Below are 14,940 nucleotides of genomic sequence, written 5' to 3'. Positions count from 1 at the left end.
TGGGGCAAGGTTTTAAGATTAATTTTTATTAGTATCAATCTGTGCACTCTGATAGAAAATGGACAGAAAATACTGAAAAGGACAGTCATTTCAGCAATCAAGTAGAAGACTGAGGTAGAGCTTCAAAGTTGTAGAATTTTTCGGTCTTCCGTTTGCTTTCCTTAGGGTTGAAGGTAGAAAGGCACCAATAATTGTGAGAAGTCACACACCAAGTCACAGAAGAGCTGTCTCCTTGCATTTGTGTTCTCCAGTGCTGTGCTGGACAAAGTGTACCCTCTTTTATCTTGGAGTAATCTCACAAAAGCAAGAGCTACTAGATGTTTTCTTTTTTTAAAAGGCATAGATCTACTAGTTTTTTGTTTTTTAAATCTTATGTGAGTGTTTAAGATAATTGAAGAAAAGTACGGGGAGGTAAAGTAGGGAAAACTTGGGGTTTTCTAATGAAAGCCTCATCTCTACCACCTGCTAACATTTAATATTTAATTTAGCTACTTGGTTTTTTCATCCGACAACTGAGTGTGGTGATAATAGTACTTTCCATCAAGTTGTTCCTATGTCTTGAAACACTTTCACCCAACCTGAGTTAGTAATACAGAATCTGTAGGAACTCCAGCCTGGGTGACAGAGCAAGGCCCTGTTTCAAAAAATAAAAAGCAGGCCGGGCGTGGTGGCTCACTCCTGTAATCCCAGCACTTTGGGAGGCCAAGGCAGGCAGATCACGAGGTCACGAATTCAAGACTAGCCTTACCAACATGGTGAAACCCTGTCTCTACTAAAAATACAAAAATTAGCCAGGCATGGTGGTGCATGCCTGTAATCCCAGCTACTCAGGAGGCTGAAACAGGAGAATGACTTGAACCTGGGAGGCAGAGGTTGCAGTGAGCCCAGATCATGCCACTGTACTCCAGCCTGGGTAACAGAGCAAGACTCTGTCTCAAAAAAAAAAAAAACAACCTTAAAACAGTGCTGTATTATTTATTATACGGTCTTTGGTGCTTCGTGTTGATATATTATGGTTAAATACTTGTGTTTCCAAATGGCTTATGTTTTATAAGTTTCACTTTGGCTTCCTAACATTAATACTTTTTCTTTCAGAATTATTCTTTTGCTTTTTATATTAGAAAAATAGGAAAGATGTGATCCTCTAATTTTACTGCCTTCCCAGATTGTGAATAATAATTATAATAGCTACAAGTTACTGAGTTCTCACTATGTGCCAGGCATTTTACATAGCATCATCTTTGACCATCAAACGAGCCCTCCTAGGTCTGTTTGTGATATCACTAGAAAACTAAGGGTCGCAAACTCTTTCTAGAGGAAGACCCAGGATTCGAAGACTGCTAAAGCCTGCATTGCTTCTACTTGCTGTGCTGAAGCTCCCAGTTGACTGCTGATTTCAGTCTTCTCTTTCTAACAATGGGAACTGGACATTTTGCCCAGCATCATTTAGAAAGTTCTCCAAGAGAAATTCTGTGAGGTCTCTGTTAATAATAGCCTGCAGTTTAAGATTATTTATTCTTGGCTGGGCGTGGTGGCTCATGCCTGTAGTCCCAGCACTTTGGGAGGCAGAGGCGGGTAGATCACCTGAGGTCAGGAGTTCGAGGCCAGCCTGGCCAACATGGTGAAACCCCTCTCTACTAAAAATACAAAAAAATTAGCTGTACATGGTGGTGGGTGCCTGTAATCCCAGCTACTCAGGAGGCTGAGGCAGGAGAATCATTTGAACCTGGGAGGTGGAGGTAGAGTTTGCAGTGAGCTGAGATTGTGCCACTGCACTCCAGTCTGGGCAACAAGAGCAAAACTCCATCTTAAAAAATATATATATAATATATGTGTATATATATGATTATATATAAATATATAATTTACTCTCTTGAAATAAAATTTTAGTAAATTAATCAGCTTTTCCCCCAGAGGTAGCGTACTATGCATAGTAAATGGGGCCCCTAACTGCAAAAGAGAGAAGATAAACTCCAGTGGAATACTTAAAAGCAAACTCAAGAAGCTTGCAGAGCTGGTATTTAGACTGGAAGGCAGGGTGGGACTCAGGACTCAGAATCTCAGAGTGGACATTGAGGTCCCCATTTAGGGATGGAAGGCTTGGACTTACCTTGGATGGAGCCTTAGCACAAATGAGGATTGTAGCCATTGAAAGCATCGACTTACTTGACTGTGTATCCATACTGAGGTCAGGAGTTCGAGGCCAGCCTGGCCAACATGGTGAAACCCCTCTCTACTAAAAATACAAAAAAATTTTTAGTAGAGTATATCCATACTGTTGTTATGCTGTACTTGTTTCGGTGGGCATGCCATTAGTGTGGTATTTGTAAGCAGAAATGACAAGAAGTATGTGTAGCAAAATCCACCTACTTTCCAGACTTAGTTCAAAGACTGTGACATAAGCAGAGGTCTGGTGAGTTTAGGCTTTGTGAACATTTGTCTGAATTACAGTAGATCTACTAGGTAAAAACCCTGAGTGAGTCTGATGAAAAGTGTTCCTTTTTTTTCCATCGCTGTTTCTGTAACATCCACATCAATCTAAATTGGTGTTTAGATAAGGTAACTTCACTTTACTGGGCAAGAGTGAGGAATAAAATCTGTTAAGTGGATGCAACACACTTCCTTTCTGCCTGTTCATTCAACAGGCCCTATAGTGAAATGGCAAAGAGTCTTTATTCAAATGGTAGGTGCCATGCTGTGGTAATACAGATGGATTTTTCACAACACGCAGAAGTGCTTATAAATAGATATGTTTCAATCAACAAGTAGCTTATTCAGGCATGTGCTTAAATATAGTAGCTGCATTCATTAGACAGACATTTCCACTAATCCCAAGACTATACTAATAAAAGAGTAATCCCTTATGGGCTGAAGGTAGTGCTGGCTTGCTTTTAACTCTTAGAGTCCTTCACACACCAAGGCCTAATAGTACTTGTAACTATTTGGTGTTCACCAAGTGAACTTAACCCATTTATGCCGGAGGTTGCAATTTTTTTAATTTTTGCAATCAAACCTTGGTGATGACCTTGAGCAGTAGAATATAAATAACTCACATGCTTAGTGTTCCAATAATGGAACACTAAGCATAAATGGGTTAAAAGCTGAGCTTATCTTGGAATTTTTCTGTTCTTATTTTTTTTAATTGTAGTAGCTTAGTGAAGAAAGAGGTGCTTTTTATTCTAGATATGTGGCTTGCAGCAAAGCCAATTCAAAAAATCAATTTGTGTGTATGTTTTCTCAATACTTTATCATAAAGCACTTCTGTCTTTCACCGTGGTTAACAGCTGTGTTCACTTGAGCAGATTCTGTTTTGTTCTTTGAGGACAGGATAAATAAGAAGTTAATGGTCAATTCTGAGAGCATTTGCAAGCTCTTGCTGTAGTGGTTTACCTTTTTTACATGGACTACCCGCCCCCCCCGCCCCCTCCCCGCTCGGCTTTGTTCAGTAGCTCTTTACTCCTCCCGTTATTCAGAGCTAGCTGTAATTTGTTTGCTTAGCACAACACCAAGTTTTTTCCCTTGCCAGTGATGTCAGTTCTGCCTTCCTTTTTATTATTCTGACTTCTTATAAACTGCAATGACCTGTGAGTCAACTTCACCATCTCTTGGCCCTGTGCCAACACTGTGATCTGTCTAAAGAGAGTCCTGCCAAGGGCCACGGGGCGGACAACTGATATTATTAAAGCGGTCTTCTGAATGGTAAGTATCAGCCATTTTCTAATCTTTTGTGATGTTATTGCCAGAAAGGGGTAGGGGGAGGTAAATCATGTTAATGTTAAGGATCTAACCCATGCATTGCTAAGTTTTTCCAGATTGAGGGTTCAAATGCACATCAGTATCCATAGGCACACAAACTATTGCACAGCACTGCTCACAGACAGATGTGCTTCTTGAAGACTCTATTACTGTGAGACTCAAAGAAGTTTTTTGTTTTTTTTTTTTTTAATTTTTTATTGGATTTTAGGTTTTGGGGTACATGAGCAGAGCATGCAAGACAGTTGCGTAGGTACACACATGGCAGTGTGCTTTGCTTTTCTTCTCCCCTTCACCCACATTTGGCATTTCTCCCCAGGCTATCCCTCCCTCCCCACCTCCCCCTCCCACTGGCCCTCCCCTTTTCCCCCCAATAGACCCCAGTGTTTAGTACTCCCCTTTCTGTGTCCATGTGTTCTCATTTTTCATCACCCACCTATGAGTGAGGATATGCGGTGTTTCATTTTCTGTTCTTGTGTCAGTTTGCTGAGGATGATGTTTTCCAGATTCATCCATGTCCCGTTTGCGGATTCAACGCGAGCTCCAATCCTGGGTTGTTCTCACAGCGCCATCTTGAGTCCTCCTCCTTTTTTTTTTTTTTTTTGAGACGGAGTCTTGCTCTGTCACCCAGGCTGGAGTGCAGTGGGGCGATCTCGGCACACTGCAGCCTCTGCCTTCTGGGTTCAAGCGATTCTCCTGCCTCAGCCTCCTGATTAGGCGCCCACCACCACACCTGGCTAATTTTTGTATTTTTAGTAGAGGCAAGCTTTCACCATCTTGGCTAGGCTGGTCTCGAACTCCTGACCTTGTGATCCACCCACCTTGGCCTCCCAAAGTGCTGGGATTACAGGCGTGAGCCACCGCACCCAGCCTCGAAGAAGTTTCTTAATCTCTGAGCCTCTGTTCCCTTATTTGTAGCTTGTTAGTGACCCATATTGTACAGGGGTTTTATATACATGTCCAATTGAGAAGATGTGTATAAAGTGCTTTAAAAATAAATTATATAGAAACATAATGCAAAGCAAGAGTGTCTTAGAAGCCATTTGATTATTAACACTGACAACCTATCTGTGCCCCACTCGGGAGCCAGATGACATTCAGTACTTCTGGGCCATGATACCAAAATGTTTATTAGCATTTTCATTCTGTAGCAAGCTTTTCCCCATTTTGGGGCAGCAAGTGGTGATAAGGGAAGGGATAAAGAAGATAAATGGATTTTTTATGAAGTAAAGGAGAAAGAACCAACTTCCCATCATTAGGATTTCACAGGTTGGTGCTAGGAAAAGGAAAGAAAAAGAATATGGGAGGAATAGGCAAAAGCAAAACCAAAAACCTGATGAAATGGGGAAATGGCTGACTAGGATGAAGTCAGAGGATTAGAAGACCTGGATTGAAGTCTCAGCTTTACCACCTCCTATCTGTGACCACACCTGAGCTCCTGAACCTCTCAGCCCTGATTTCCTCAGCTATGAAAATGCAAATGCCCACCCTACAGACCAGACTGAATTTATCAGATGATATATATGAAGTATTTTGTGAGCAACTGTGTACAATTAGTTATTGTTATGATCAAGAGAAAGGAGCATTGTGGATGGTCTGTCAGTTCCCAGGGGTTGGTGGAGTCCCTGGATAGGAGTATGCAGCAACTTGGCTCCAGTTTCTATAATCCCATGGGGGTCATAACCCTGGGGTTTGAGAAACAATGCTGCAGAATATCTTTCAGTCTTGCCCTTCATTACTCTATTTACTGAATCAATTTGGCCTAGAGGATATCTGGTGCCAGGGTTGATAAAAGCTGTCTTGGTATTTTTATAGCTGTCTGGCCAGAAGACATGCTTATGGCATAACAGTTCCTTCTGTCTGTCTGTCTCTTTCCTTCTGTCTCTCTCTCTCTCTCTCTCTCACACACACACACACACACACACACACACACACACAGCAATAGAATGTGCTTCACATATTAAGTTGATTCTCCTGACCATTATCAGTAGGACATGGGTGATTTCTTCAGGTAGGTGTGCCCTGATTAATGTTAACCCTCCTTCTTTAATAAATTACAGAAGTGTTCCATGTTTATCTCCAAAAAATTAGAAAATACAAATAAGCAAGAAGTAAAAAAAAAAAAAATCCGGAATCTCACCCCTGTGGAAGAAAACCCTGTTAACTTTTTTGTATATCCTTCCAGACTATTTCTTATATAAACAAATACCCATATATCTGAGAGATATATTGACTTTTTGTTTGTTTTTACTTAATTAAGCTTTTCAGTAAAACATATGGAAGCAAGCCCTTCATTAACGTCTGTGGAGTTCCAGGCCAGCGTACATATAGAGGCCTGCTTACTGTATATCTAAATATGTCAAAGTTAAAAATCAAGCAAAGAAATTGTTAAATAAAATTTGTTTTATGCTTTGATCTTGACAGACAGATATTCCTTTATAATGACTTGGAAGGCCATATTTTAATTTGGAGTTCTCAAACATCTCAGAACTCAACCAAAAGGGGGTGCAGAGAGAGTCAGCTCCCTTCCCCCATCCTGCTTTGCAGGGTCCCAGGTACACACGTGCACACGCTGGCTGCTGGTCTCAGGTATGTCTTCACTACCCACAGACAGCTCTGCATGGCTACCACTCAGACCTAGGAATGCCCTCAGGAATATGGGCACAGAAGAGAGGCACATGCGCCCTCTGGATGCAGGCTTTGGGCCTGTGGGCAGGGAACTCTTGGGGTCCCAGTTACTGAGCATAGTCTAGAAGATGGGGCTAATACAGGCTCTAGGCATGAGCAAAACGTGTCTGGAGGAGGGACAGAAACAGCCCCATTAAGGGTGATACTGATGGGAAAATGGTGTCAGAAATAGGAGTTGTTGGGAAGAACACCTATTCCTCTCTCCTTAATATTCCTTAGAAGAGAAAATTTCTGTTCCACATGGTAGGAAGGAAAAGAATAGGAGCCTCTCTCTACTCCATATTTATTCCAAGGGAGAAGGAGCAACTTAAGGAACTAAAGAACTAGACAAATCTTTCTCTTTCTCTCTCTCTCTCTTTCTTTGTGTGTGTGTGTGTGTGTGTGTGTGTGTGTGTGTGTGTGTCTTTCTGTGTTTCTCGCAAGATAGGTAAAACCAAGGTCTGTCAACCTTGACACTATTGACATTTGGACTGGATAATTCTTTGCTGTTGGGGGATGTCCTGTGAATTATAGGATGTCTTCCAGTGTCTCTGGCTCTACCCACTAGATATCAGCAGGACACTTCTCCCAGTTGTGACAACCAAAAGTATTTCCACACATTGCCAAGTGTCTCCTGGGGACACGAATGTCCTCTTTTGAGAACCAGTAGGTTAAACAACAGATTAGACAGATAAGGAGAGAACTAGTGAAGGGAAGAATAGCTCTAGAGATAATTCAGCACATTCTACCTCACACAGGGAGATAAATAAAAGAGGAGACACAGAGGCCAGATTTCCAGAAAAATATATCTAATCAGAATTTCAGAAGGATATGAAAGAGAATGGGGAAGAAATATTTGAAGAGTTAATGGCTGACAATTCTTCAGAATTGATGAAAATTATTTTCAAATTCAGAATATCCACATAGACTTTAAAATCATCTCTCAATTTACACATATACATAGCCTACAGGATTTTTAAAAGGAAAAAGTTTTAAATTATACCATTTATAATAGCATGGAAAATTTAGATACTTTGCAATAAATATTTTAAAAGATTGATAAAGGCAAATATATCAGCAGGAAAATAGATTTTCAGGTAGACTAGACATTATATGTGTTGAAACTCACTATAGCCCATAAATAGCTATAGTTATTATATGTCAATTAAAAAAAATAAAATAACTTTAAAAAATTCCTAAATTTAAAAATAGTAGGAAATACTATGCTGATGAAACTGGTAAACTCCATATAGTAAAGATGTTGTTTCTCCTCAAATTGATCTATAAATTCCATATCATGTTAATAAAAATTCCAATCTACTTTTTTGTGGAAATTAAAAATATGATTCTAAAACATACAGGTTGAGCATCCAAAATTTGTACAGAGAGAATACCCTGTAGTCCTTCTTTCACTGATAAACGACTTCAGCAAAGTTTCAGCATACGAAATTAATGTAGAAAAATCAGTAGCATTCCTATATACCAACAACAGCCAAGCTGAGAACCAAGTCTGAAACAGTCTCACTCACAGCTGCCACAAAAAGAATAAACTACTAAGGAATACAGCTAACCAGGGAGGTGAAAGACCTCTGCAATGAGAATACAAAACACTGCTTAACAAAATCAAAGAGCATCAACATGAAGAATTTACATCAACGAATGGATAAAACAGCCAGTTAACATCAAATGGCAGTAACTCTAAATTTAACTTGACTAAATCCCCCAATCAAAAGATACAGCCAAAACCTAACGGTATGCTACATCCAGACCCATTTCACATCCAAAGATACACAAAGACTTAAAACAAAGGGATGGAGAAAGATTTACCAACCGAATGAAGAGCAAAAATAAATAAATAAATAAAAAGCAGGAGTTGCAATTCTCACATCTGATAAAATAGATTTCAAAGCAACAAAGATAAAATGGTAAAAGGATCAATGCAACAATAAGAGCTAATGATCCTAATACCCAGATGCATAAGATTCATAAAGAGATTTAGACTCAACGAGACAGAAAATTAATAAGGCTATCCAGGACTTGAACTCAGATCTGGAACAAGTAAACTCAATAAATATTTATAGAGGTCTCCACTTTAAATACACAAAATATACATTCTCCACCTTAAATACACAAAATATTGATTGGCCATTATTAATACCCATTTTTAGAATAAAGTTACATTCCCATTCTCTCTCCCTCTTTTTCTTCCTCTTCCTCTCCCTCACTCCTTTTTCTTTCCTACTTAAAAAAAAAAATGGCATGAACAAATGGAAAAACATTCCATGTTCATCCATAGGAAGAATCAATGTCATTAAAATGGCTATACTGCCCAAAGCAATTTATAAATTCAATGCTATTTCTATTAAACTACCAGTGACATTCTTCAAAAACTAGAAAAAACTTTTAAAATGTATGTGGAACCAAAAAGCCCAAATAGCCAAGGCAATTGTAAGCAAAAAGAACAAAGCTGGAGGCATCATGTTACTCAACTTCAGACTATACTGCAGGGCTACAGTAATCAAAACAGCATGATATTTGTATAAAACAGACACATAGACCAATGGAACAGAACAGAGAGCCCAGAAATAAGGCTGCACACCTACAACCATCTGATCTTCAACAAAGCTGACAAAAACATGCAATGGGGAAAGGAATCCTTATTCAATGAACGGTGCTGGGATAACTGGTTAGCCATATGCAGAAGACTGAAACTGGACCTCTTCCTTATACCATATAAAAAAATGGACTCAAGATGGATTAAAGATTTAAATGTAAACCCCAAAACTATAAAAACCCTGGAAGACAACTTAGGCTATACCATCCTAAGAACAGGCAACAATTTCATGACGAAGACACCAAAAGCAATCTTAACAAAAGGAAAAATGGACAAATGGGACCTAATTAAGGACTTCTGCACAGCAAAAAAACTATGAACAGAGTAAACAGAAAACCTACAGAATGGGAGAAAATTTTTGCAAACTATGCACCTGACAAAAGTCTAACATCCAGCAGCTATGAGGAACTTAAACAAATTTACAAGAAAAAAAAAACATTAAGAAGTGGACAAAGGACATGAACAGACACTTTTCTAAAGAAGACATACATGCAGCCAATAAGCATATGAAAAGAAGCTCAATATCAGTGGTCATTAGAGAAATGCAAATCAACACAATGAGATGCCATCTCAAACCCAGAATGGCTATTATTAAAAAGTCAAAAAATGGCCGGGTGCAGTGGCTCAAGCCTGTAATCCCAGCACTTTGGGAGGCCAAGGCAGGTGGATCACGTCAAGAGATTGAGACCATCCTGGTCAACATGGTGAAACCCCGTCTCTACTAAAAATACAAAAAAAAAAATTAGCTGGCATGGTGGCATGTGCCTGTAATCCCAGCTACTCAGGAGACTGAGGCAGGAGAATTGCCTGAACCCAGGAGGCGGAGGTTGTGGTGAGCTGAGATCACGCCATTGCACTCCAGCCTGGGTAACAAGAGCGAAACTCTGTCTCAAAAAAAAAAAAAAAAAAAAAGTCAAAAAATAAGATGCTGGTGAGATTGCAGAGAAAAGGAAACACTTATACACTGCTGGTGGCAGTATAAACTCATTCAATCATTGTGGAAAGCAGCATGGTGATTTCCTTAAAGAGCTAAAGAAAAAATCCATTCAACCCAGCAATCCTATTACTAGGTATATACCCAGAGGAATATATATCATTCTACCATGAAGACACATGCACGTGAATGTTTATTGCAGCACTATTCAAATGTCAAAGACATGGAATCAACCTAAATGCCCATCAATGACAGATCGGATAAAGAGAATGTGGTACATATAGAGCATGGAGTACTATGCAGCTGCAAGAAAAAACGAGATCATATCTTTTGTGGGAACATGGATGGAACTGAAGGTCTCTATCCTTAGCAAACTAATGCAGGAACAGAAAACCAAGTGTCACATGTTCTCGTTTATCAGTGGAAGCTAAATGATGAGAACTCATGGACACAAAGAAGGGAACAACACACACTGGGGCCTACTTGAGGATGAAGGCTGGGAGGAGAAAGAGGAGCAGAAAAAAATAACTTGGGAACTAGGCTTAGTACCTGGGTGATGAAATAATCTGAATAACCATCACACAAGGTTACGTATATAACAAACCTGCACATATAACCCTGAATCTAAAAGTTTAAAAATGTAAAAACTATAAATCAATAAGAGAAAAATCCAGTGGAGGGGGAAAAAAATATTTTACAAAAGAGAATCACCAAAGAAAAATACAAAAATAGACTCAGTCATCAGAAAAATGCAAATTAAAATAACAAAGAGATATGACCACATACTTAAAAGAATGGCTAACATTTAAATGACTCTGCATACCAAGTGTCAGGACGTGGAGCAGGACGGGAGTAACTCTTAGCAATGCTAATGGGAGCATCACTTTAGAAACACTCTGGAAAACAGGGAAAACAGCTGGGCGGTATCTGCTAACTTTGGGCATATGCCTACTCTATGGCCAAACAATTTTACTGTTGAGGTGCACACACATACCCAAGCGCAAATGCAGGCACCAAAACTCATACAAGAATGTTTACAGCAGCATTAGTAGCCCCAAACTGAAACCATCTAAATATTTACCAACAGTAAAATAGATGCATAAATGGTGGGGTAGTCATGCAATGGTCTGCATCGGTGAGAGTGAATGCTCTAGCCACACCACGGCAACAACGTGAGTGAACCTCTCAAACACTACATTCAGGAAAGGAAGCCAGATGTTAAAAAAAAATTAGTTTAAAGAGTGCTTGCTGCATATTTCCACATATATAATAAGTTCAAAAAGCAGATGAAATTAAACTGTTATTTAATGATGCATGCTTGGTATCAAAACTATAAAGGAAAGCAAGGAAGTGATCACCACAAAAGATGCTAGTGGCTACTCTTGTGGGTACAAATGGGTGACGGATGGATGGTCCTAAAGGGCTTCCGGAGAGCTGGCAATATCACAGTTATTAACTTGGCTCATGGCTAATATGGTTCTTCTGCCAAATCATCAAGTTGTACATTTTTGTTTTGTGCATTCTTTGCAAATGTGTGTTGTATTTCACAGTAAAAAGCTTTAAAATATTAGGAACAGTGCAGTCAACTCTTAATGTGAACCTGAATGTGTCTGCTTTCTCCTCTCCAGGTTTTTGCACTTTTCTACCTCTTTGTCTCTTTCTTCTTTTTGAGGAGACCTGACCTCTTTCCTCAAGTAATTTTTCTCGCAACTCATAAAATTGACTTTTGAAAAGGCATACTGCTTTTTGAGGTGAAACTTGGCAACACAAACCCAAACTCAACTCCATGTAACTTTAACTCCTCACTCACCCCCACTACCAAACACCTCCTTAAACAAAATATAACAACATTTTACAACTATAAGGTGGTTTTACCCTAAGGCAAAAATGTGGATAAATTGACATTACACTCTAAAGTCTTTATTTCTTTTGTCTAATACAGGTAAGATCCTATGCTGTCTGGATAAATAGGGGGTTACTAATCTAAGGCAACCCGGGCCAGCATTTAGGCAGTGATTGAGTGTGGTCATCTTGGTGACCAAAGCCAGCTTCTCACATTTCTTCTTGAAAAGCACGGTGCTGACATGTTTAATATCCTATGGCATTTCCTCTGGGCTCTATAGTCTGATGGAAAAAATCCCTGTTAATGTCTGATGGCCAAGTTGAATAGCACAGCCTTGAGACCCTCCACTTCACAGCTCTGGATAGGGTGGTGATTTCTCACCAAGTTGCAGTAGAAAAATACCAATAGTCATATCCTGGCAAAATCCACACACCACCGGTTATAGGGAGAACACTTATGTTTGCCTGGATGGTTTTTGGACCAATAAAGGCAAAAATCTCACCCACAACTTCATAGGGAATGATAAATCAAAATCTAGTACACTACAAAAAAGAAAAAGATAAACCTAAGGTTTGAAGTTTGTCTGGAAGAATTCCAAAAATGCATATTTCAAGGGAATGTCTCAGGGCAACCCTAAATAGACTGGTGACCTGAAGATCAAAGACACCGTATTTTATTAGCCGTCTCCTGACCCAGCCAATCTGACTATCCTTCCCTAACTGTTACATGCATCCAGATAAACCCTCCCCTGTCTGTCTTTACTTTCTTTCTCCGAGAATCACAAATCAGCCCTGACAGCATTTGGTTTCTCATCTTAAGGAATGTAGCTGGTACATTCTTTATGTGAAAGAGGCAATCCCAGGAAGGGGTATGAACCAGACTGAATGAAGAGTGTCTTATTTCATCTGAACAGAACAAAAGAGTGTCTTTCCTTTCCCAATGCCTGCATGAGTCTAAAGACTTGAATGAAAGCAGACTGGCTGAGCTTAGTCCTGAGGATGGATACACGGCTGGCAGGGAAGAGGGCTCCTCTGGGGTCCGGGAGGTGACTTTCCTTGCTCCGTGATTGTTCTTATAATGGAGTCCTTTCTTGCTAAGGGGAGCAGTGACTGACGGGGTTATTTATCCTTGACTGCTTCCCCACACTGATCCCATGTTCTTTTTTTGTTTCTTTCCTTCTTTTTTTTCGAGTCTTGCTCTTGTTGCCCAGGCTGGAGTGCAAAGGGGCAGTTTCGCTCACTGCAACCTCTGCCTCCTGGGTTCAAGTGATTCTTCCTCGTCAGCCTCTCAAGTAGCTGGGATTACAGGCATGTGCCACCATGCCCAACTAATTTTGTATATTTAGTAGAGTTGGGGTTTCACCATGTTGATCTCAAGTTCTATAGGTACAGTTGGGACATAATTACTTTAAAATGTTATGAGTTTTTCATGAGTTTACTCTGACCTGGGAATGTTGTGAAGTATCAGTGTGGCAGGCAGCCTGAAAGATGGCCCCCAATGACTTCTGGCCCCTGGTGTTCTCAGCTTTGTGGAATCCCCATCCCTGGAGTGCCTTGGGTCTACATAAAATATTGACAACATTGAGAGGATGTCATTTCTACGAGTAGGTTACGTAAGACAGTGACTTCGGCCGGGCGCGGTGGCTCAAGCCTGTAATCCCAGCACTTTGGGAGGCCGAGGCGGGTGGATCACGAGGTCAACAGATCGAGACCATCCTGGTCAACATGGTGAAACCCCGTCTCTACTAAAAATTACAAAAAGTTAGCTGGGCACGGTGGCGCGTGCCTGTAATCCCAGCTACTCAGGAGGCTGAGGCAGGAGAATTGCCTGAACCCAGGGGGCGGAGGTTGCGGTGAGCCGAGATTGCGCCATTGCACTCCAGCCTGGGTAACAAGAGCGAAACTCCGTCTCAAAAAAAAAAAAAAGACAGTGACTTCTCTCTTGCTAGCAGAAACACTCCTTGGCTGTCTTTGATAAAGCAAGCCACCAGGCTGGAGAGGCCCACGTGGTCAGCAACTAGGGGTGGCCTTGTGTCAATTGTCCCCATAGCCCTAAAGGAAGCAAGGAGCTGAGGAAGTCAGATGGCCCAGCAACCCTCAAGGAACCAAATCCTGCCAACAAACACTTGAGCTTGGAGGCAAACCCAGTTAGGCCTTCAGATGAGATCCCAGCCCAGGCTGACATCTTGACTGCAGCTCTGTGAGAGACCCTGAAGTCAGTCCTGGCTCATCTGTGCCGGATTCCTGTCCCTCGGAAGCCATGAGATAATAAATGTGTGGCTTTTAAGTTGCTAACTGTATCTTAGCAATGTGTTATAAAGCAGTAGAACTAATACAGATTTTACTTAATAGTCACTAATTATTACAAAATACATTTCTGGGTATATTTTATTATTTCAAAGATAATAGACTGACAAAATAATTAAACCTGATATGCTTCCACTGTATATCACATTGTTTCAAAATAAGTCATTTCCTTAGAGAATTATTTGTAAACCAACGGATCATATAAGGGCAGGCATTAATAAGCCTCTGTGGTCTAAAATGTCACTCCTCTGATTAAACACCTTCTGGAGTTCTGCATGAAGTGCAGACTCTGCTGTGACATTCATAATGTGACTCCAAACCACCTTCCCAAGATTCCTCCCCATCACACCACTCATTGTTGGTACCTCATGCCCAAGGGGTGGTTCCTGACCAGCCTTCCCACATGCGGCCTGCCCTCCCTACTGCTGCCCTTATGATGCTCTCCCTGCCTTTCTCCACCTCATGCCTGCTGTGGAAAGCCTGCCTCCTCAGACCGCCCCTTCATGCTATTTCTTACAGGTCCCACATCCACCTCTGAGCCAGGTACTCAGTCTCCTCCCTTACACTCCAACATTACTTTTGGCCTTGCTTAGGGCATGTTATACTCTGTCCTTCATCCTGGTTTGCTGTCTGTCCCATCTCTGATTTGGCCTCCTCTGATTTCCCATGTGAGACCAAAAGCTCCATGAAACTGTCCCTCATTCTTGGTGGCCCTGTCTACACCTAGCGCATCACCTTTGGTGTAGTGAAGACATGGTCACACAGTGTTTGCAGAATTTAATTTCATGAAGGGCAATGTAGTGCAGCATTACCCAGATGGTGC

This window comes from Callithrix jacchus, chromosome 14 (genome assembly GCF_049354715.1).
Source record: "Callithrix jacchus isolate 240 chromosome 14, calJac240_pri, whole genome shotgun sequence".
Taxonomy (NCBI): Eukaryota; Metazoa; Chordata; class Mammalia; order Primates; family Cebidae; genus Callithrix; species Callithrix jacchus.
Note: the sequence above shows the minus strand (reverse complement) of the source record.